The following is a 23,018-nucleotide window of genomic DNA, read 5'->3' as shown; positions in this document are numbered from 1 at the left end:
ATTCATTAAGGTTAGAAATAGGAACTTTGAATTATAAAAGACAACTAAGTCAAGGTTGACCTAGATGTTTCCATCCTCTTTGTTTTTTTTTGCATGTGTGATAAAAGTACAAGGAAACTCAAATTTCAATTTATTTCCTTTAATACTTGTTTTTTTCTCATGCTAGTCTGGAACCCCCTCCCCAAAGGCATTGTGAGCTGATCTGAGTCTGCCTCTTTGTTCTTTACAAATATTTAGACCTTCTAGACAACTATAACTGTTTTGTAATGAGAGTATATAATGCCAGTCCTGCACAAGGCCCTGCTTTTCTGTCTACAAACATTACACATGAAATGTAGTCTCCTAAAGCTGTTTAGCCATGAAATTTTCATTTTATATAAGAGTGCACAGGCAATCACAGAAAACAGAAATTATGTGACTTTCCCAAGGTAACAAAGATTCTGAATGACCACAACAGGAAGGTACTTCAGATTCTTTTTACCACACTGCCTTAAATGAAGACCATTTTAGCAGAATGGGGCTATGCATGCCCTGGCATTCCAGTACTATCATTTAAGGGTTTCCCAGCCATAAGTGCACATGCATGGCTCTTTTGTACTCCATTAATGATGGAATTACAGCCTGTTCTATTCTTATTACCATCAGTTATTATGCACAAATAAGATTCATTGCATTATTGCATTTGTATTTAATATCATAGGAAATGGGACTGTTATTTCCATCATTAGGGACAAGCAATTGTTGAGGTATCTTTTGGAGCTTTTCTCATTATGGATAAACAGGATTCTTAATGATGTCAGAGCTTCTGATCCCAGTGAACTGCATTACCTTCAAAAGATATTAATTTTCACCCACTCAAGCAAATGTATTGATGTATTCATACACCCACTAAACCTGTCTTTGTAACAAAGGAAAACAGTTCAGCAAAATGAACTGGCACATTGACTTCTGACAGCACAGCACTGAGCATCATCCAGGTTTTCAGAGAATGAAGGAAAAGACGAGTTCCTATTTCTTTTTTATGGCCAACATTCACAATTAGAACTAGAGATAACAGCTTCATTTTAGTATACTTTCTGTGTTTGTAAGATATGTCACTTTGAGTTGTAGCTTGAGCTCTCTTTCCCTTAATTCTCTCCATTGGTGTTTTATTCTCTGTAATCCAAAATTCTAGACAGTGTGCTTATTTTATTTTCTAGTTTGGGCCATTTTTTTCTTTATTGTCATTTTTTCATACAACTGATATTTAAGTAACTATATTCATTCTCTCTTCATATTAATTACTTGTGTTTGATGTTTTCTTTGGCTACTTTTCTGCCAAAATTATCTCTAATTTCATTATTGTTTTCTATTCCAAATTCATATTTTCTCATACATTTTATTTCTTTAGAGACATTCTTCATCATGTATTCAATTTTTTGGTAGTCAAAAATTTGCTTTTTTAAATTTTGTGCCTATGGCTCTGCTTATTGACTTACAGTTACTCCTAACTCATTTTTTTTATTAATTTTATTTCAATTTTGAAATGTTGAGGATTTCCCCCCCATTTTCTCATAATCATTGGGGAATCATTAGAATCCTGAATTTCAACCTCTAATACCAGTACACGTCTTTCATTTTATATATATCAAACCTGTTTTAGTTTCTCTCTGTAGGTTTATTCATTGCTTATTCAGTTTTTTAGGATCCCATCCTCTGCTTTATCTCCTTGTACACTAGATTATTATTTAAACGTTTTTTGCATTCCTAATACTTCACATTTCCCCCATCACTTTTCACTGCTGCATGGATCTCTGAGGCTGGTCTACTAAACTTCCTCAACCTCCTCTTGTTAGAGAATATTGAGGGCACCTAGTCTGAGTAACCTCTGGGCTACAAGGATTCCAGTCAGCTCTTTTTGTCTGACCATTTTTATTATATTAGGGACCCGTTGCTGCTTAAGCTTTGACTCCGAGTGCTGTTACAGCATATTTTGAGCTCCTCACGATCCCTCCATTCTTCCTCTTCTTTTCCTTCATGTTTCTGAATATAAGTAGAATCTGTCACTTATAGAATTGAAGACCATCACTACAGAATTACTTGCATAAAAGTATTTCTATAGCTAGATTTAGAGTTATGAACTTGTAAGCTTGATTGTGCTCACTACAGTGGGTATACTAGTGATAACTTTATGAAGTTATGATCTTATACAAGGGATTCTAATTTGTCATCTTGTGTCATTAGGTATAATTACTATCTGTGGTGCATGATTCCTTTTTTTTGTTTTTTGAGTTTAGGCAGTGGTTTGCAATGTTCTTTCATTGTCAGTATTGCTACCATTGTGTTTATACATATATTTGTGTGTATGAATGAAAGTTTTTATCCATATATACTAATTATATGTGTATGTCTATACATATATATGTATTTGACTATGACAATTTGTACAAGTTATCCTCTGTTTTTCATAGAATAAATGATCAAGTCAGTCCTGTACCTAAAGTCAAGAAGAACTAACTTTAAATCCCATCTCAGATACTTACTAGCTATTTTAATGAATGAAAATTAAATTATTAAAAGTAATATTAATTTAAAAAAGAGTGTGGTCACCATTAATAAAATTAACTCTCAAGCCCAGAGTCTATTAGTAGACTCCTAACAATTAACTCTTAAATTAACAATTAAGCTTTTAATAAAAATAGAGATATTAAAAAAGGGAAATGTAGGGAAGGAACAGAAAATATCTAAAATAATATCTTGAGCCCAATCAGGAAGCCCAAATCCACAGCCCACCAAACTGCTTAAGCCCACAAAAATCCTCCAGCACACAGCAGGCATCAGAGCTCCCACTCAAGATGACAGTCTTCCATGGCCCACACCAACCATGAGAGTGAGAGAGTGAAAAAAGCCCAGAGCATCCAGGACCATACCTTTTAACCTCTGTGCCATATGTCAACTAATATACACTCGCAAAATGGATGTGGGGTAGGAAAAACTAGATTGGATGAGCATGGGGAAAGAATTCTATCTACATACTATGTAACCTCAAGGAAATCACTTAACCTCTTCATGTCTCAATTTCTTTTTCTGTAAAATGAGGCTAATAATAACACTTAATTCTCAGGATTGCTGTGAAGATCAAATGGGATGCTGTTTATAAAAACACTTAGCACAGTGCCTGTTACATAGTAGCTGCTATGTAAAGGTTTTTGTTGTTATTACTTCTCATTAACCTATTTGTGAAAATTAAATTTAACACTCCCCTGATTATAATAGTGAAAATACTCAACTCTCCCCTGATTGTGAAGATTTAAATTATAACTCATGTCTATTTTTAGATTTAAATTCCATAAGTGTAAACATGGTACTTAAAAGTTAAGTATGGAGACCTGCCCATTTTGGATTTAATCATAAAAGGTGCAAACCTCTGGGCAGTCCTAGAGCAGAGAGTCAACTGCGATTAGTAGATATAAAGATTATGGAAAATGACACAAGAAAGGTCTTTAAAAGAAAGTAACAACTGCCTGAATGCAGTTTGATTTGGAACTCTCACTTGGAGTGGAACCTCCTGTAGAGAGAGTTCTGCTGGAGTTCTACTGGAAGTTCTTCATTTTTCGGAAGTGGAGACTAGAGAATTCTTTATGCTTTTGAGTTGAGGCTGGTGAAGAGGGGCAGAAGGATCTGCTGACTGGACTGACACATGGTGAGTGAAAAAGCTGACTCTTAACTGGTGGCTTTTCTCTGAAGAGACCAGACTCAGGAAAGACCTATCCTCTTGCGAAACTTCCCAGGTCTTTGACTTTGCCGAGGCCCACTGAAACTAACTCTCCCTGCCTGGCAGGGCCGGGAATAAATTACTTAGTGCCTAGACTAGATAGCTTACCCTATCCTCTCTCTGATTTTCTTCTTAATTCTTTCTATATTTTATAAATAAATCTCTTTGGAATTAATTAAATTCATGGTAACTACACTCTTAAATAATCAAGTTCAACCCTTTAAAAAATTAAGCCCTTCCCCCACTTTACACATTCCAGTATTATCATATATAATAATAGATTATTTTCTGAATATGTTTCCAGCAGTTTTGCTACCACAAAAAGTACTGCTTTGAATATTTCATTATATAGTATAAATTTCTTTTTATCTTTACTTCTTTCAAACTTCATATCTATCAGAGGAGCTCTAAAACAAGGGGTATGAAAAGTTTGGAGACTTTTCTTAAATTATTTAAAATTATTTTCATGATTGCTAAGAACAATTTACAATTTCACCAATAGTCTACTAGTATATCTATCCATCTGTATCCTCTCCACCATTATCTGTCTTCTGTTATGTTTTCCAGTTTTGTCACTGAGTGATAAAGCCTTTGAATCATTTTCATTTTCATTCATTTTATTGTGAATAATTTTGAACATTCTTTCACCTAGATTTTCAGAGTTTTCTAATCTTCATGTCATCTGATGATCTACCTATTGGGGAATGCTCTTGTTCTTAAGTTTGTTTTAATTTCCCATATACTTTGGATATTATGTTTTCATCAGAGATATTTGAGGCATAGATTTTTTTTGCCAGTTATCAATTTCAGTTATCACAAAGATACTAATTGTGCATACATAAGAACTTTATAGACTTTTGTTTTTTACCTTGGTATAAGGAACTGCTGATGAAGAGGAAATTCCTCTTGACAGGAAATCAGCACCAAATCTGTGATTTATAGTCTTTTAAAAAGTATTATGTATCAAAATTGATTCTTTTTAAGCATCTAATTTCTTTATTCCATTGTAAAAGAGTTTTTAAATGTATTCATTCCATTCTGCTTTCATTTTTTTTTCATGATGTGAACTTTTATATTTCAGTGTCTATCTGGAAGTTTTTTTATAGTATGATGTATAAGATGCTGGCCAAACCTTACTTTCTACACATTGGTATAATCTCATTTCAAAAATGTTCATATTTTAAACATAATGTTACTTTTTTTAATTAAGAAAAAAATAAAATCTATTTTTACAGATTCATAATTGGCTTCATGCTATGTACATAAAAATGCATTTCCAGTACAGTTTTTATCCCTTAAGTATCTAATAATTGCCAATGTTTCCTATATTATAAGGCTCAAATAGCAAAAGTCATATAAAAGTTTGCTCAATATTGACTACAAAAAATTGCCAGGCTGAAGAGTGTGTGAAATTGATCACCTTGAGGGGGGAGGGGCCCCAGGAATTTGGAATCTGGAGAGGAGAAGACTCTGGCTGGTAGAGGAGTTGGTGGTTTTTGGTCTTGAGAAGCCAAAGACAGAAGTTGGGAAAAAGACTTTCTTCTGAGGGTTACCCACTTTTCCTGCTGGTGACTGGAAATCTTTCCCCCAACACTTCCCAATTGAAGAGTGTTGCTCAGGTGTGAGTCAACCTGACTTTCTCTGAGGGGGTTCAGGCTGCCAAGACCCGAGTTCCCCTCAAACTCGAGGAGGGAGGGAAAAGGGTTTAGGTAGAGACAGGGACCCCCTTTTCCCACTTTCCTTTTCCCATTCTTCCCTGCCCATTATTCCTTTGTATTATTACCCTGACTGAGTTGACATTAAAAGTTATCTGTTCCCCAAGCTGAGGGTGAGTGAACAGATCAAGGGGAGACCTTTTGGTTTCGAGTAGTGGAGGGGGGACAAGAGGGACGAGAATGAATAGGGAAGAGCAGCTTTAGCTAAGGAGGGAAGGCAGAAGGGGGATGTTGACTGGGAAAAAAACACAGAACTATTAAATAGTCAAAATCACCCTTTAATCAAGGACAAAAAGGGGTCCAGCACTAGTAGGCCTTGACACAGAGCTGTGCCCCAACACTCGACTGCACAGAGTCCTAGGACTGAACTGTGGTCACTCTGGTCACTGACCCCTGGGAGTGCTACTATGCTAGATGGACTCCAGGGAACAAAAGTATTTCAGGAACCTCTATACCATTTGGGGAATCCAGGGACAGGGAAAGATAACTGAAATTGCTATAGCTACAATGAAAATGGGAGTGTTTAAACTACATTGTCAGGATCCAATCAAGCTTGGGAAAGGAATCATAGCTAAAAACTAGGGTGTAAGAGAAGGGGCTACTAACAATGGATACTAAAGGACAGTTCCTGTCCAGGTGTGGATCTCCTTTGGAAAGGATCTGATACAATAGGGGAGACTACCTAAAACAAAGATGATGCTTAGCATCTGCTTAGTCCCACTCAGATAGGATTGTCATTCCCTTTAGGGTCCCCCACTCAGACTGAAACTGCTAGCCTGGGATTCCCTTCAGGTAGATTCCCAGGAACAGGGAACAAGTACAAACTTTGGGATCTCCAACCTATAAGCTAGTCCTGAAACTTGGGGTTCATCAGATCCCACTAGGCCACAAGTTTAGGATTCCTAGATTCCATGTTGACAGGGAAAATCTTCAAACCCCCTCACCTTTCTCTGAGTCCACCCTCAACATCAGCTGTCCCCCCCTGAACCCCACTTTGAGAAGGGGGGTCTCTTCTCTTTCTTTTCTTAATACTGAAAGGTCAAACCCCTCAGGGTACAAATTAACCTCCTTTTTTAATACACTAAAGTGGGTCCTTTATTTTATTTTTATGTGGGAGTGAATGAAAAAGACTGTACTATAATCCATATAGTATTACTTTTAGTCCTCATGCAGGATATAGGGACCCTCTCTTCACATCTGTAAAATACAAACCCCAATTTCAATTTGACCATCATTCTGAGATTTCCTAGAGGTAATTTGGGTATGAGAAAGGGAGAGAAGGAAGAAAACACACAAAGATAAGCCTTTGAGCTTGTGCAGAGAATGAACCTAGAGCATGTGAGCTCAGAGTTTATGAGTTGTGGCTCATGATTTATACTTTTATTAGTAGTATACCATTTGCTGACATCCTTTATCTGTGCCCTCTTACATCCTTCTTGAGTGTAGTAATTTGTCTTTGTGTCCTTTGCACTAAGCACTATGCCTTGCATATACATAAGCCCTTAATTTGTTTTTTTAATTGAAAAGATTGAATCTGCATCATTATCATGCAAGGACCTCTCAGTCTGGCAATAACATAAGCTCTGAAGCTCCTGCCAGCACCAGAAGTCTGTGACTAAATTTCACATATTATGTTTTAACATCTAATCACAAACTCTTTGGAACACTTTGCAATTCTTTCTTGGTTTAAAATAATAAATATATTTTCCTATAATTTTTATTGATTTTATGTCTCTTAAAGTGGTGATTCTGCACTTTGAACACTTTCTTTTGGTTTAGATGAATAGGCCAGCAATTGGGATCTGTAATACAGGTAAGGAATTCAGGGACACATTTGCCCTGATCCTAAGGATCTTAAAGAAAGTGTAATCCTTTGAAGGAACATGGATCCTTGTGTCTCCTGTCCCTCCAGATCTGGCTGGCTGGAAGGTGCTCATTTGCTGCCAGAAAAAAACATGTCTATGGATCCTCTCAATGCCCTGGACCAATAAACAATCAGCAACCACAGTGATGCTGATCATCAAGAGGAAATGGGCTGCTGGCCTGTGGTGAGGGAATATACTCATCCTTCTGAGAGTTCTGAGAGAAAGAAAACCAAGGCCATCCTTAATCCACTGAGTCATGAAAAGATGAATCATGCAGTAAGTACAGACTGGGAGCAGAATTGTTTTTCTCCTCTGGGTCTGACATAATTCTGTCTGCCTCTTTGGGTAAATATATTCCATGTGTCATGCTAATGTTGTGCTGGATAAAACAGACCAGGAATTTATTATAGAGCCCTGAATCAGAAGGAGAGCAGATCCAGAGCTTTGTAGACACTGTATCTACTTCCACATACACATATACCTATATACACACATACACATATACATATATATGTGCTTATGTGTACATACATGAATGTGCACATGTACAAATGATTACATTTGCTTTTGTGGAAAAATCTTTGTCATTCTTTCAGTGAAAGTCTCCACCTTGCCATAGACAGTCTGATGGATTCCCTTTGTGCATGACTGAGAGTGAGAGAAGAGACTTCTTTGGAGGACTGTTGTTCACTTGGGAAGGGGTAGGGAGATGGGGAAGAACTTTTTGTAAATGGGAACATCTATATTTTCTGTTTGTTAGCTTGACTGAACCCTACTGGTTTAAGGGGATGTACCAACCCAGGTTTCTGAGTAGAGTTTCCTTAGTAAACCCAGAGGGAATAATGGCCTTCTTTCAGGGGCTCAGCTCAACAGAGATTGTTATGGGGTTTGGATGTGTACCCCTGGGGTTCGGGAAGGATGCCTTTTGCAAGAATGCAAGACTTCAAAACTTAGCTTAAAAACAAAAAGAGAAATTTATTAATTTAGAAAATAATGTTGAGAATGGCCAGGAGGATAGCAAGGTGGGACAGCAAGATGGGGAGCAGTTCCTGGAAGGACAGCATGAAAGGAAAGGCTGTTCCCCATGGAGACAGCAGGGGTGGAAAGGCTGTCCCCCAGATGACATCAGTTCTGGGGATTTTATACTCTTTACAACAGATGCTATGTCATGGTGTGTTAGTCCCTCAGGCATTTGGTGGGGTGGGGTGGTCATCTGACTGGGGTCTGTCTAGAGGCATAAAGATTCATCTCTTTGTCCATTTTAAATCTAGAGGACGATCAAAGAGGATAAACACCTCAGGGGGGTCATTGGGTGTTTCTAGGTTAAGAGTGAAGAGGATGGAAAGGAGGGAGGGAGTAATAGTTCACCTGAGTTTCTGGGGTACAGTGCCCATGTCAGCGATGATGAAAAGTTTAGGAGCAAAAATGGAGGCTTCTGTGGTTTCTGAGCAATGGGAGGGGTGAGAAGGATACGATAGAGGCTGAATGTTTATTGTCATGAGGAGATAGGCAGTGAAGACTCTATCCATATCCCATCAGTGTCATTTCCACATATATATATATATACACACACACACACACAAATATACATACATGTACATACACACCTCAAGCTCATCATCAGATTAGTTAGCCCTTGGGAAATCAATTCTTTATGCCATAATAGCTTATATGAGCCATCTGTCTATCAAAGCTCTGAGAATCTGCAGACATTTTAGTGAAGAGAATGCCCAACCCTTAAAGTCCCAAGAAGCATAAGATCTACTATATACTTGATTTTTAATGATGTCTTAATTGAAACTTAAAAACATATCTTGAAGAAATCACCCAGGCATTAAAGGACCTGCCACTTTTGCCAGAGCTGGCAAAACCTCTGATTGGAGAGGCAGAATGGCATACTCAAAAAAACCCTGGCTTTGGATTCAGAGGATTTGAGTCCTATGTCATTTAAATACTATCTAAGTGATCTTGGGCAACCCATTACCTCTTTCCGCCTCAGTTGCCTCATCGTAAAGGGGGGGGGTTATATTTGATGAAAGTTTATTTTATACTACACTTTGAGAAAGTCAATTCTGTCCCTACCTGGGTCATCTTGGTTTCTGATTCTACAAAGTTCCTGACTGTGTTTTCTCAGAGGTGACTAAGAATTCTAGTGGTCACCCTCTCTCCCTGGATATTATCTTCTTTTGACTTTTGGCTTTCTGGAGGCTGTTCCTTCCTTGTTCTGTTCTTACCTGTCTAACTAGTCTTCCCTGAGAAGAGGTATTATTTTCAATTCTGTTATATTCCTGGGTGTCCACCTGCCACCTAGCTCTTACCTGTGGCTTCAAGAAGCTGCAGCAGGCATAGTGGCCTTTGGCCAATAAAACCATGGGCTAAACCAGGTGAAGGGCCTCAAAACAATCATACAATTGGAGATATCTATCCCAGACACATGAGGACTTCCTCTAGTGAAAGGTGCAGATGAGAACATTTTTTTTTCTAACAGCCATGAAAGTAGCAGAAGTAGATGCCATGAAACACTGAGAGCTGGATTGGACAATGAAGAAGTTAAGGGCATCCAGTGCATCCTGAGCCATTACTCATCATTTTGCCTTTTGTTTTGCCATTGGTCTTTGATGACTAGAAGTGAGAGTTAGGCTGACCACTTTGAGAAATTCTGCCTCATTTAAATCCAATTAATGGGCAAGTCCAAAGACATCAACCAGTGAAGGTGATTAGGTCCTCTTCAAGGATGAAGGATGTGTGTTTAGTAGTCTCTCGGTAACCAAGGATGACGATTGACTTTGTGAGTTTTGTGCACAAAGACACATGAAGATTTAAGTGGAAAAGTCGATGCACAGACAGTTCCACTCTCTCGGCATTGGAAGCCTGGGTCCAGTGGCATGAAGTCGTTACATCTGGAGACTTCCTCAGCTGCATTGGATGGCTGTGTTGTCCTTTGTGCTCCAACACGCCCTAAGCACTCCACAGTGCTTTGCTGCGTTGCCATCTCAGCCGTTGAACCTTCTTATTGGTTTCTTCTGTCTGTTCTGCTGAAGCAGTCTTCACATACTGGGTGAGCAAAGCCCTGGTTCACCAGGGGTCGATGACCCGATGGCTACCCTCACAAGGTTTAACCGGCCTGTCAAAGCTGTTGCCCATGGTGTGGCCGCTGCTGCATGCTAGCAGCTCCTGGGAGCCACACATGAGAGCTGGGTGTCAGGTGAGGGTCAGAAGCTGTAGAGCTGCCCTAGGAGGGCACGACAAGCCCTCCATACCAGAGATACTACCCCTCCCTGAGCACCCCATACACCCCATGAAGGATGACAACCTATCTAATATCCTTTGGAAGGATGGGTCCTCTGAATATACCTCCCAATGTTCATTGCAGACCTTTCTCTCTTTTCTTTCTACATCCTCATTTCTAGCAGTTCCAACAATAATAGAGGTAGTTTTTTAAAAAAATCTAGATTATGCCTCAGGGCTCTAATGAATTAAAGCAAACTCAGGAAGATAAAGGGACTTTATTATTACATTAAGACAATACATGTTGGTGGACTAGTGAAAATTTAATCTCTGTTCTGTTTTTATAGTCTGGACTAAAAAATCTCCATATAGCAGAAAAAAACAATTTCCATTGGTCCATATTTCAAATGAGGAGATGGGGTTCATGCCATGAGCACTATTCTTGACTGTTAGACATGATTCATAAGGAGCTGGGATAAGTGAGTATGCAGACTGCCATTTTGGGCCACTGCCAGTACTCAGGGTTTAAAATGAAATAAAGCAAAATTTTAAAAAATATTGTCCCCAGATTGACTGCACAGTTCCTAATTTATGAAACTTTTCCCCAACAAAACAAAGTATTTTTAACGTGTTTAGAATTTACCTTACCCTTTCCAGAGAAATATTACCCTTCATTTGGGAGATTCATACCTGAGGCCAGTTCACCAAAGTCCATTCCAGTGATTCCATAATGGATGCTATCCCATGGTAAGAGGCCTTTCACTTGAGTCCATGGCAACCATAGTCTTGTCCACACACGAAAACTGATGTGGAACATCCTAAGGTTTTACTAGTTATAAATTTGAATTTGAGTGAATTATCTATACAATTTACTTCTTCACTCTGTTCTAAGTGAAGCAAAGCCTAAGTTACAACCCAAATCCTTTAAGTTCCCTCTGCTTCACCCAGAAGCAGGGTGATTCAGTCTGAGGCTGCTGGACCTACAGAAGGTGACCTTCAAGGTATCTGTGGTATGGTTTGTCTCCCTTTCTCTTCAGTCATCTGAAGATTCCCCCATTTAAATAGGCCAACAGACTTGTGTGGGGCCCTTTGTATTGTGCTTATATTGTCTGTGTAAGTAGATTCTTCCCAGGGACCCAAAGATAGCTGATGGGTGCCAGAGTTCCTGGTGCCAGTTAGACCTGGAGTCAGGAAGAAGTGAGTTCAAATCCTGACTCTGATACTTATTAGCCATGTGACCCTGAGAAAGTTATTTAACTTTTCCAACTCAGTTCCCTTATCTACAAAATTGGACTAGAAATAACAACTACCTACTTACCAGAGTTAGTGTGAGAAGCAAATGAAACAATTATTGGTAAAGTCTATCATCAACCTTGAAATGTTAAAAATTTTTTAAAATGCTATAGAATTCCTGATTAATATTATGGGGATGGCTGGTGGTACAGCAAATACAGTGATGAATCTAGAATCAGAAGTATTTGAATTTAAATCTTACCTCAAGCACTTATTAGCTATGTGATACTTGGTAATGTGATCAACCTCTGAATGCCTCAATTTCCTCACCTATAAAATGGGGATTTTACACAGTACTGATTTCTCAGAGTTTCTGTGAGATCAAATGAGATAATATTTGTAATAGGCACTTAACTCATTGCCTGGCACAGAGGTGGTACTATATAAATAATTATTTACTCATTTCCTTTCCCTGAGAAAGTTCATATCTATGAATATGCAAAGAATATGAACCAGGTATGCCAAGTCAAATTTGCATCTAGAATTAAAATGTAGCCCCCAACTCCCAATGTCTCCTAGCAGAAAGCTCATGGATTAGAAGCCTCAATGGATTTAATCAAATCAATACAAATTGCTCAGTAAGATCTCTATGCAAATAGATATTTGGGATTTTTTAAAATAGGAATTCCAATTATTTTAATATCATTACAAAAAAACAAACAAACAATTTTTTTCCATCAAAAGACTGCAATTGCAGAGGCAGCTCTGTGGCTAAGTGGACTGAGAGTCAGGCCTAGAGACAGGAGGTCCTGGGTTCAAATTTGGCCTCCGACACTTCCCATCTGTGTGACCCTGGGCAAGTCACTTAACCCCCACTGACTAGCCTTTATCACTCTTCTATATCAGAGACAGTCTTGGCCTGGAACTTAAGAGACCCAAGCATGCTGTTGTCCTGTGTTTGCTACTACCTGGTTGACAAGTAGACTTCTCAACAAATTTTTTCATTTGTAAAACAAAGATCCTGGCCAAAATGATCTTAAAGCTACACTTTAAGATTCTGTGAGTCTAGGACGGAAGCGGGGAACCCTTCTTCTGGACTCAAATCAAAAGGTACGGCCCCCAAAAGCTGGAATCCGAGAATACTCAGGGCTAAGGGGAAGGCAGAGGGTAGGTCCCAGGACCCCTCCCCCACAACCCAGAGGGCTGAGCCCCCAGCAGCAGCGGGAACCTCTGAGTGGGCAAAGGTGCTGGTTTGCAGGGTCTACCTTGTGAGCAGCGGGGCGCCGGGCTTGGAGCATCCAACTTGGACAGCGGGGAGGAAGCCAGGGAGAAACAGGCCATGGCTGGGTCCCTCCCTTGGGCTCCAGTCTCACCATTGCCTTGGGGCACATCCAGACTAATCCAGTTAAATCTAATCCCATCAGAACTCCTCAGAGTTTAGGGAGGCGGGCAAAGGCACTTGTGGACAGCGGAGAAGCAGCTGGAGAGAACTGGAGAGAGCCTGGGAGGCCCAGCCTTCCAGGAGTCTTCAGAGCCTCAGAGCTTCATACCACATACAGCCCAGCCCAGTTGAACTCAATCCAATCAAAAGCCTCCAGAGGACAGGGAAACTAACATTCCTCCCCTAGAGACTGTACCAAGGATCTGACAAAGCTCCAAGAGGGGAGACTGACAGCCCCAAAATCAAAACAAAATGAGAGGAGCAAGAGCACAGCCAAATATGGGGAGCAAAGAAGGGGCAAACTCGAGCAAACAACAGAAAAAGAAGAAAGAAATTACAATAGATAGCTTCTGCAAGGTAATGAGGAAAGAGCAAATGAAACAGAGGGGGAGGACCCAGCAAAGGAAAAATCAGAAATCCAAGTGAATTGGATACAGGCTTTGGAAGAACTCAAAATGCAATTCAAAACACAATTAAGAGAGGCTGAAGACAATTGGGAAAAGAACTTAAAAACTAAGATAAGTCATCTGGAAACAGAAAATAGTGTCTTGAAAGCCAAAATCAACCAGTTGGAAAATGAGGCAAAGGAGATGAAAGATGAGGCAAAGCAGATGAAAGCTGAGGTGAAGAAGATGAAAGATGACCTCCAAAGAAAATCTGACCAAAAGGAAAAGGATGACCAAAAAACTAAGGATGAAATCCAGTCTTTAAGAACCAGAATACAACAACTAGAATCGAGCGATCTCACAAGGCAGCAGGACACTATAAAACAAAACCAAAAGAATGAAAAAATTGAGGAAAATATGAAGCATCTCATTCACAAAACAGAGGATTTAGAAAATCGTTCAAGGAGAGACAATTTAAGAATTATTGGCCTGCCAGAAGACCATGACAAAAGAAAAAGCCTGGACATTATATTACAGGAAATTATTAAAGAAAACTGCCCTGAAATCCTTGAATGAGAGGGAAAAGTGGAGATTGATAGAATCCACAGATCACCTCCTGTACTTAATACCCAACTGACAACACCAGGAATGTTATAGCCAAATTCAAGAACTATCAGACCAAAGAAAAGATATTACAAGCTGCCAAGAAGAAGTCATTCAGATAGCAAGGAACCACAGTGAGGATAATTCAGGATCTGGCTGCATCCACACTGAAAAAAAGAAAGGAATGGAATACGATATTCCGGAAAGCAAGGGAACTAGGTCTACAACCAAGAATCAACTACCCAGCAAAACTGACTATATTCTTACAGGGGAAAGTATGGTCATTTAACAAAATAGAAGAATTTCAAGAATTTGTAAAGAAAAGACCAGACCTGAACAAAAAATTTGATGTCCAAGCACAAAACTCAAGAGAATCATCAAAAGGTAATTAAAAAAGAGGGGGGAAAAGAAAAACAAAAACAAAAAAAATTTTTTAAGAGACTCAATAAGTTAAAATGATATGTATACCTATAAGAAAAGAGGTCATTGGTAACTCTTAAAAACTGTTGTTATTACCTGGGCAGCAAAAAGAAGTATACTTAGAGGGAACAACAACAAACTGTATAGGATGAAAGGAAAAGACATAAATAGTTATATAGATATATGCATGCAAAAATACATACACATGAGTATGCATATATATATATATATATATATATATAACTAGAGCTTAAAATAGGTTAATATTAAAAGAAATGAAAAAAGAAACAAATGGGGGTAAATTTATATGTCATAAAGAAGCTCATGGTGGGAAGGGGGAGAACATCAATACACTGGAAGGGTAAAGAGGTCAGAGACAGGAAATACTCAATTTTTACATGCTTTGAAAGTGACTCAAAGAGGGAAAAACAATCCAATCCATTGGGGGCAGAGAATAGATTTGCACCCTATAGGGGAGTAGAAGGGTAACAAACGGTCTGGTGGGGAAGGAAGCAGTACAAGAGAGGGAGGGTGCGGGGGGTTAATTTTAGAAAGACTACAGAGAAAATAAGGGGGGGATAAATAGAGAGTGGGTAGAAAGGGAAGTAAAATAAGGGTGGGAACAAGGGGGACTGTTCAAAAGCAAACATTGGTAGAGAAGGAAATAGTGAAAGAAGAAAAGGCAGGTAAAGGAGCAGAAATCAAAATGCTGGGAAATACATAGCTAGTAATCATAACTCTGAATGTGAATGGAATGAACTCGCCCATAAAACGCAAGTGAATAGCAGAGTGGATTAGAGTCCAAAACCCTACCATATGCTGTCTACAAGAAACACACATGAGAAAGTTAGATACACATAGGGTGAAAGTAAGAGGGTGGAACTAAATATATTGGGCATCAACTGACAAAAAGAAGGCAGGAGTTGCAATCATGATATCCGACAAAGCTAAAGTAAAAATAAATCTAGTTAAAAGAGATAGGGAAGTTAATTACATCCTGATAAAAGGCAGTATAGAAAATGAGGAAATATCTGTACTCAACATGTATGCACCAAATGGCATAGCATCCAAATTTCTAAAGGAGAAACTAGAGGAACACAAGGATGAAATAGATAGAAAAACTATACTAGTGGGAGACCTGAACCTTCCTCTATCCGAACTAGATAAATCAAACCAAAAAATAAATAAGAAAGAGGTAAGAGATGTGAATGAAATCTTAGAATAATTAGAGTTAGTAGACATGTGGAGAAAAATAAATAGGGACAAAAAGGAATATACCTTCTTTTCTGCAGCACATGGTACATTCACAAAAATTGACCATGTATTAGGGCATAAAAACATTGCAAACAAGTGCAAAAGAGCAGAAATAATAAATGCAACTTTCTCAGATTACAATGCAATGAAAATAATAATTAGTAAGGGAACATGGAGAGGTAAATCAAAAATTAATTGGAAATTAAACAATACGATTCTCCAAAACCAGTTAGTTAAAGAACAAATCATAGAAACAATTAATAATATCATTGAAGAAAATGACAATGATGAGACATCCTTTCAAACCCTATGGGATGCAGCCAAAGCAGTACTAAGGGGGAAGTTTATATCCTTGAGTTCATATATTAACAAATTAAGAAGGGCAGAGGTCAATGAATTGGGCATGCAAATTAAAAAATTTGAAAGTGAACAAATTAAAAATCCTCAGATGAAGACTAAATTAGAGATCCTAAAAATCAAAGGAGAAATTAATAAAACTGAAAGTCAAAAAACTATTGATTTAATAAATAAGATTAGAAGCTGGTACTTTGAAAAAACAAATAAAATAGACAAAGTACTAGTCAATCTAATTAAAAAAAGGAAAGAAATAAACCAAATTGACAGTATCCAAGATGAAAAAGGAGACCTCACCTCTAATGAAGAGGAAATTAAGGCAATCATTAGAAACTACTATGCCCAATTATATGGCAACAAATACGGCAATCTAGGTGATATGGATGAATACTTACAAAAATATAAATTGCCTAGACTAAAAGAGTAAGAATTAAATTACCTTAACAACCCCATTTCAGAAAAAGAAATTGAACAAGCCATCAAAGAACTCCATAAGAAAAAATCCCCAGGTCCAGATGGATTCACAAATGAATTCTATCAAACATTCAAAGAACAACTAATCCCAATATTAAACAAACTATTTGACAGAATAGGCCAAGAAGGAGTTTTACCAAGTTCATTCTACGACACAAACATGGTACTGATCTCAAAGCCAGGCAGGTCAAAAACATATATAGACCAATCTCCCTAATGAATATAGATGCAAAAATCTTAAATAGGATACTAGCAAAAAGACTCCAGCAAGTCATCAGAAGGGTCATCCACTATGACCAGGCAGGATTTATACCAGGAATGCAAGGATGGTTCAATATTAGGAAAACCATCCACATAATTGACCATATTAATAAGCAAACTGACAAAAATCACATGATTATCTCAATAGATGCAGAAAAAGCCTTTGATAAAATACAACACCCATTCCTATTGAAAACACTAGAAAGTATAGGAATAGAAGGGCCTTTCCTAAAAATAATAAACAGTATATATCTAAAACCATCAGCAAACATCATCTGCAATGGGGATAAACTAGAAGCCTTTCCAATAAGATCAGGAGTAAAACAAGGATGCCCATTATCACCTCTATTATTTAACATTGTACTAGAAACACTAGCAGTAGCAATTAGAGAAGATAAAGGAATTGAAGGCATCAAAATTGGCAATGAGGAGACCAAGCTATCACTCTTTGCAGATGATATGATGGTTTACTTTAGGAATCCTAGAGAATCAACCAAAAAGTTACTCGAAATAATCAACAACTTTAGCAAAGTTGCAGGATACAAAATAAACCCACATAAGTCATCAGCATTTCTATATATCTCTAACCCATTTTGGCAGCAAGAATTAGAAAGCGAAATACCATTCAAAATCACCCTAGACAATATAAAATACTTAAGAATCTATCTGCCGAGACAAACACAGGAACTATATGAACTCAACTACAAAACACTTTCCACACAGCTAAAACTAAATCTAAACAATTGGAAAAACATTAATTGCTCATGGGTGGGACGAGCTAACATAATAAAAATGACAATCCTACCCAAATTAATTTACTTATTTAGTGGCATACCCATTGAACTACCAAAAAACTTTTTTACTGAATTAGAAAAAAACATAACTAAGTTCATTTGGAAGAACAAAATATCAAGGATATCCAGGGAAATAATGAAAAAAAAAATGCAAAGGAAGGAGGACTTGCAGTCCCAGATCTCAAACTATACTATAAAGCAGTGGTTATCAAAACAATTTGGCACTGGCTAAGAGACAGAAAGGAGGATCAGTGGAATAGACTTGGCGTAAATGATCTCAGCAAGACAGTTTATGACAAACCCAAAGACCCCAGCTTTTGGGACAAAAATTCATTATTTGATAAAAACTGCTGGTAAAATTGGAAGACAGTATGGGAGAGATTAGGTTTGGATCAACACCTCACACCCCACACCAAGATAAATTCAGAATGGGTGAATGACTTGAACATAAAGAAGGAAACTATAAGTAAATTAGGTGAATTGCAGAATAGTATACATGTCAGACCTTTGGGAAGGGAAAGATTTTAAAACCAAGCAAGACTTAGAAAGAGTCACAAAATGTAAAATAAATAATTTTGACTATATCAAATTAAAAAGTTTTTGTACAAACAAAACCAATGTAACTAAAATCAGAAGGGTAGCATCAAATTGGGAAACAATCTTCATAAAAACCTCTGACAAAGGTTTAATCACTCAAATTTACAAAGAGATAAATCAATTGTACAAAAAATCAAGCCATTGTCCAATTGATAAATGGGCAAGGGACATGAACAAGCAGTTCTCAGCCAAAGAAATCAAAACTATTAATAAGCACATAAAAAAGTGTTCTACATCTCTTATAATCAGAGAGATGCAAATCAAAACAACTCTGAGGTATCACCTCACACCTAGCAGATTGGCTAACATAACAGCTATGGAAAGTAATGAATGCTGGAGGGGATGTGGCAAAGTGGGGACATTAATTCATTGCTGTTGGAGTTGTGAATTGATCCAACCATTTTGGAGGGCAATTTGGAACTATGCCCAAAGGGCAATAGAAGACTGTCTGCCCTTTGATCCAGCCATAGCACCACTGGATTTGTACCCCAAAGAGATAATAAGAAAAAAGACTTGTACAAGAATATTCATAGCTGGGCTCTTTGTGGTGGCCAAAAATTGGAAAACGAGGGGATGCCCGTCAATTGGGGAATGGCTGAATAAATTGTGGTATATGTTGGTGATGGAATACTATTGTGCTAAAAGGAATAATAAAGTGGAGGAATTCCATGGAGACTGGAACAACCTCCAGGAAGTGATGCAGAGTGAGAGAAGCAGAACCAGGAGAATATTGTACACAGAATCTGTTACACTGTGGTATAATCGAAGGTAATGGATTTCTCCATTAGTGGCAATGCAATGTCTCTGAAAAATCTGCAGGAATCTAAAAAACACTATCCACAAGCAGAGGATAAACTGTGGGAGTAAAAACACTGATGAAAAGCAACTGCTTGAATACAGGGATTGAGGGGATATAACTGAGGAGAGACTCTAAATGAACACTCTAATGCAAATACCAACAACAGGGAAATGGGTTCAAACCAAGAACACATGTGATACCCAGTGGAATTGCGCATGGGCTATGGGAGAGGTGGTGGGAGGGGGGGAGGGAAGAAAAGAAAATGATCTTTGTTTCCAATCAATAATGTTTGGAAATGACCAAATAAAAATAAAAAAAAAAAGATTCTGTGAGTCTGTGAATAACTTCTCAGGCTTGTGTTTGGAGCTGATGAAAAGGCCATTTCTGTCATGATTCAGAGATCACCAAAAGTCATGCTTGTTTCACATCTGAACAGAGGTGGCAGCCCATATTTTCAAGCTTCTCGCTCCTGGATGTGGAGGCTGGCAACAGGAAATAGTGCATAGTCAGGCATAAGAGCATCATTTGAGCATGAGCAGGATATAAAGAACATCTACCCATTTCAAGAAAGGAGATTTCACTCCTGAAGTGCTGCTCCGAAACACAGTAGGAGAAATCAAAGACAAGATGAAAAGCACATATTCTGGAAAGAGGTATTAGAATATTCAGATGAGCCTTCCCACACCACATTCCAGAGGAGATTCCTGGGGGAGTGAAGCTGAGATGCTGTCTCCAAGTGAGGGCAGGGGATAGAGAGGAGCTCATCAGTAAGTGAGAAATACTGGGAAGCTGACAATGTTGGTGAGTTTTTGATGCCTTCATGCAAACTGAGGTTCAACAAGCTATTCTGGAATCCATTACTTAAAGGATGCAGACATCTGGAAAACCTTTACAACTCATTTTTGCTATCCAGTACTTTGGAATTAAAAAGGGATACTGTTCCACATTCCAAAGTTGCAAGATATGACAGAAGGAATTATCTGTCTTTATCTTCTGTTTTAAAATGAATCCATGGTCACAGAAGGGAGGAGAAGCTAAAACCACATTAGCATGAGAGGAGGATGCTAACTCTGTCTTGTGAAATCTGATGGGGTCAGCCCTCATGGGTGGCATTGGGAAGATCTACCATGGGTCATTGTAATTCAGAAATGAATGTTCTCCATCAAACATTTAATCAGACCACATATTTATTCAGGGTTTGCAAGGATCCAGTCTCTAAGCCAAATTGTGATCCTTCCCCACAAGTCTGAATTAGGCATTCCCTGGCATCATCTTCAGCAAACCATTTCAAAGGAGATTAAGGAGATAAAAGGCAGCTGAAATGGACTGATTGGGTGTTCACCCCATTATTCAGCTTTGCCCATTACATCTACTGAAATAAAAAGTAGCAAAATCAAGGTTAAACTTTGCAGAGAAGGTTTAAACTGCATTCAAAACGTTTTTTTTTAGTAGATAAATGGTATTGAAACGAAGTAGTGGGAAGACCTGAGTTCAGCTTCTAATCTCTACTCTTACCATAGGACTAAGAACAGCAAAGAATATTAGAGACAGCTAGCCCAGAGCTGCCTAACTTGTTATTTGATACTAAATCCTTGATAGTTTGTGTCAATAGTCCAAGGGACCTATATAAAAATTGTTACCAACATATGTCTATATCTTTCTCTATATGTGTATACATTTTTATGTGCACATATATAACAAAATACAAATACAAAGTGTATAAAAACAATTGTATAGAATTATATTTTAGCGGTAAATAATTGGCAAATTATGTTACACTATTAGCTATATATTGTGAAGTTTTACATACACATACATATATTTTAAGTGTATGCAAATATGTGTATATGTACATGCATATGTATGCCTGTATTTTCTCTGTTGAAATTTGATAGATATTTGAGGTATTATAGATCTTTTTCTTCATTTGAAATTACATTGATCATGTGATCACAATGATTTTAGTGTTCTTGAGAGACTATATCAAACTCTGAATGCTTCTCAATGAGTGTATGTTCTTGTAGTTTCTCCAACTATCCTCAAGTTGCTTCCAAACTACCACAAGTGTTTGACACTTGAATGCAAACCAGTTCTCAATGGATGGTCAGGCAGACCCAATAAACTGGTTTTCAATTTGTCTACCACATCAGAGTTGCTCTTAGTGTTGGAAGAGAGTATTTCCTTACAAAGGCTAGTTTATGTGTCTCTTGTTTAAAAGGAAGCAAACTATGCAACTTAAATTAAAGTACATCTTTAATATAATAAACAACAAATTATATTAGCATAATTTAATATAATGAAAAAATTAACACATAGGTAATAGATAATTCATATTTATATGTATAAATTAGCTACTCATTTTTGTTGTTGTGTTAAGTAGCTAAACATTTAAAATCATAAAATTCCATCTTAGCAAGAGAGTTTACATATTCTCTGCATCTTTTTGGCCACATATATTTGCATGAGCAAATCAAAACAAAAAATAAATTCAATATTGGACCAGACTTAAGACTGTGTTGATCCAGTACTGAGCTCAATATTATAAGCCTTTATTCAAATAAAAATATTGACATTAAAATTAAGTTTATATATGATTATCATATCAAATATCTTTCAAGTTGTATTTCTGGATCATTTGTTCCTTTATGTTTTAATTTTATTATCTATAACATAATTTATTAGTAGTCTAATTTGATAGCATTTAATATCTAAATTAATTTAGATAATATTAATATTTTGTCATATTTGGGTGGGCCAAACATGAGCAATAATTACTCTTCCAATAATTTGTCATTTAAAATTTTTAGTGTTTTGTAATTTCATTCATATATCTACAGATAGATTGTATACAAATATATTCATCTATGTATATATACAGAGATTATGCACATTATATACATATGTATATACGAGGATATGTAATCTATGAGATATTTAAAACATTTTGTAATTATTTTGAAAAGAAATTCCTTTTCTAATCATCCTCCTTTGTTATAAATATATATATTTATGCATATATATGTTGATAACTTTAAAGTAATTTAATACATTTAATAATCACCTATAAAAATGGACATTTCAGCCTACAAAGAAATATATTATATATGAAATGGATTCTATGCTATAAGAGTATAAGTATTCCCAGCACTTTAAATATTGGTATCCTGGGCAGAACCCTGGTTTCTCCTAGCCTCACTGTATCTCTAATTTCTGTTCTCTGAATTAAGTTATTTCACGATCTCTGACCCAGTAGATTCTAATTAATGATCTATTGTGGGAATGTTCTTGAGAGAACCCCATGTCTTTGCTGTTTTTACTCCTTCCCCATTATTTATTCTCATCTCTTTTCTGAAAGGTGCCTCCTCATTTCCTTTTCATTTTCAAATCCATGTCTCAGAAAAATCCCCATATGACCTATAGCCTTCTGGAATCCTGGAGTTTGCCCCCCAAAATAGCAAAAAATAGTCTCTTGACTAAGAGTATCTAGTCCCCTGAATCTATTCTAGGACACCTGAAATTGTACTGTGCAATCAGAGACTCTCTGGAGATAATTATCTCTGCTGTCAGACTGCATCCTCTAGTAATATTTAGGCCTTTAAATGATTAATCATGGGTAAATTTTCAGTTTTCATTTTAAAGCTAAGAGTATATGGTGCAGAAGCAAGGTGTTAGATCTGGACTCTGGATCTCAGTTCAGAGCCTATCTAAACATTTGAACTCAGTTTCTTCATCTGTAAAACAGGGGACTCAGAGTAGATGGCCTCTGTAGTATTTTTCAGCACCAAGATCTCTCTAATTTAGGGATTTCATCAGCTCTCATGGATTCAATTATTAGCTCTA

Source organism: Monodelphis domestica, chromosome 5 (genome assembly GCF_027887165.1).
Source record: "Monodelphis domestica isolate mMonDom1 chromosome 5, mMonDom1.pri, whole genome shotgun sequence".
NCBI lineage: Eukaryota > Metazoa > Chordata > Mammalia > Didelphimorphia > Didelphidae > Monodelphis > Monodelphis domestica.
The sequence above is the reverse complement of the archived record's forward strand: the minus strand, read 5'-3'. Positions refer to the sequence as shown.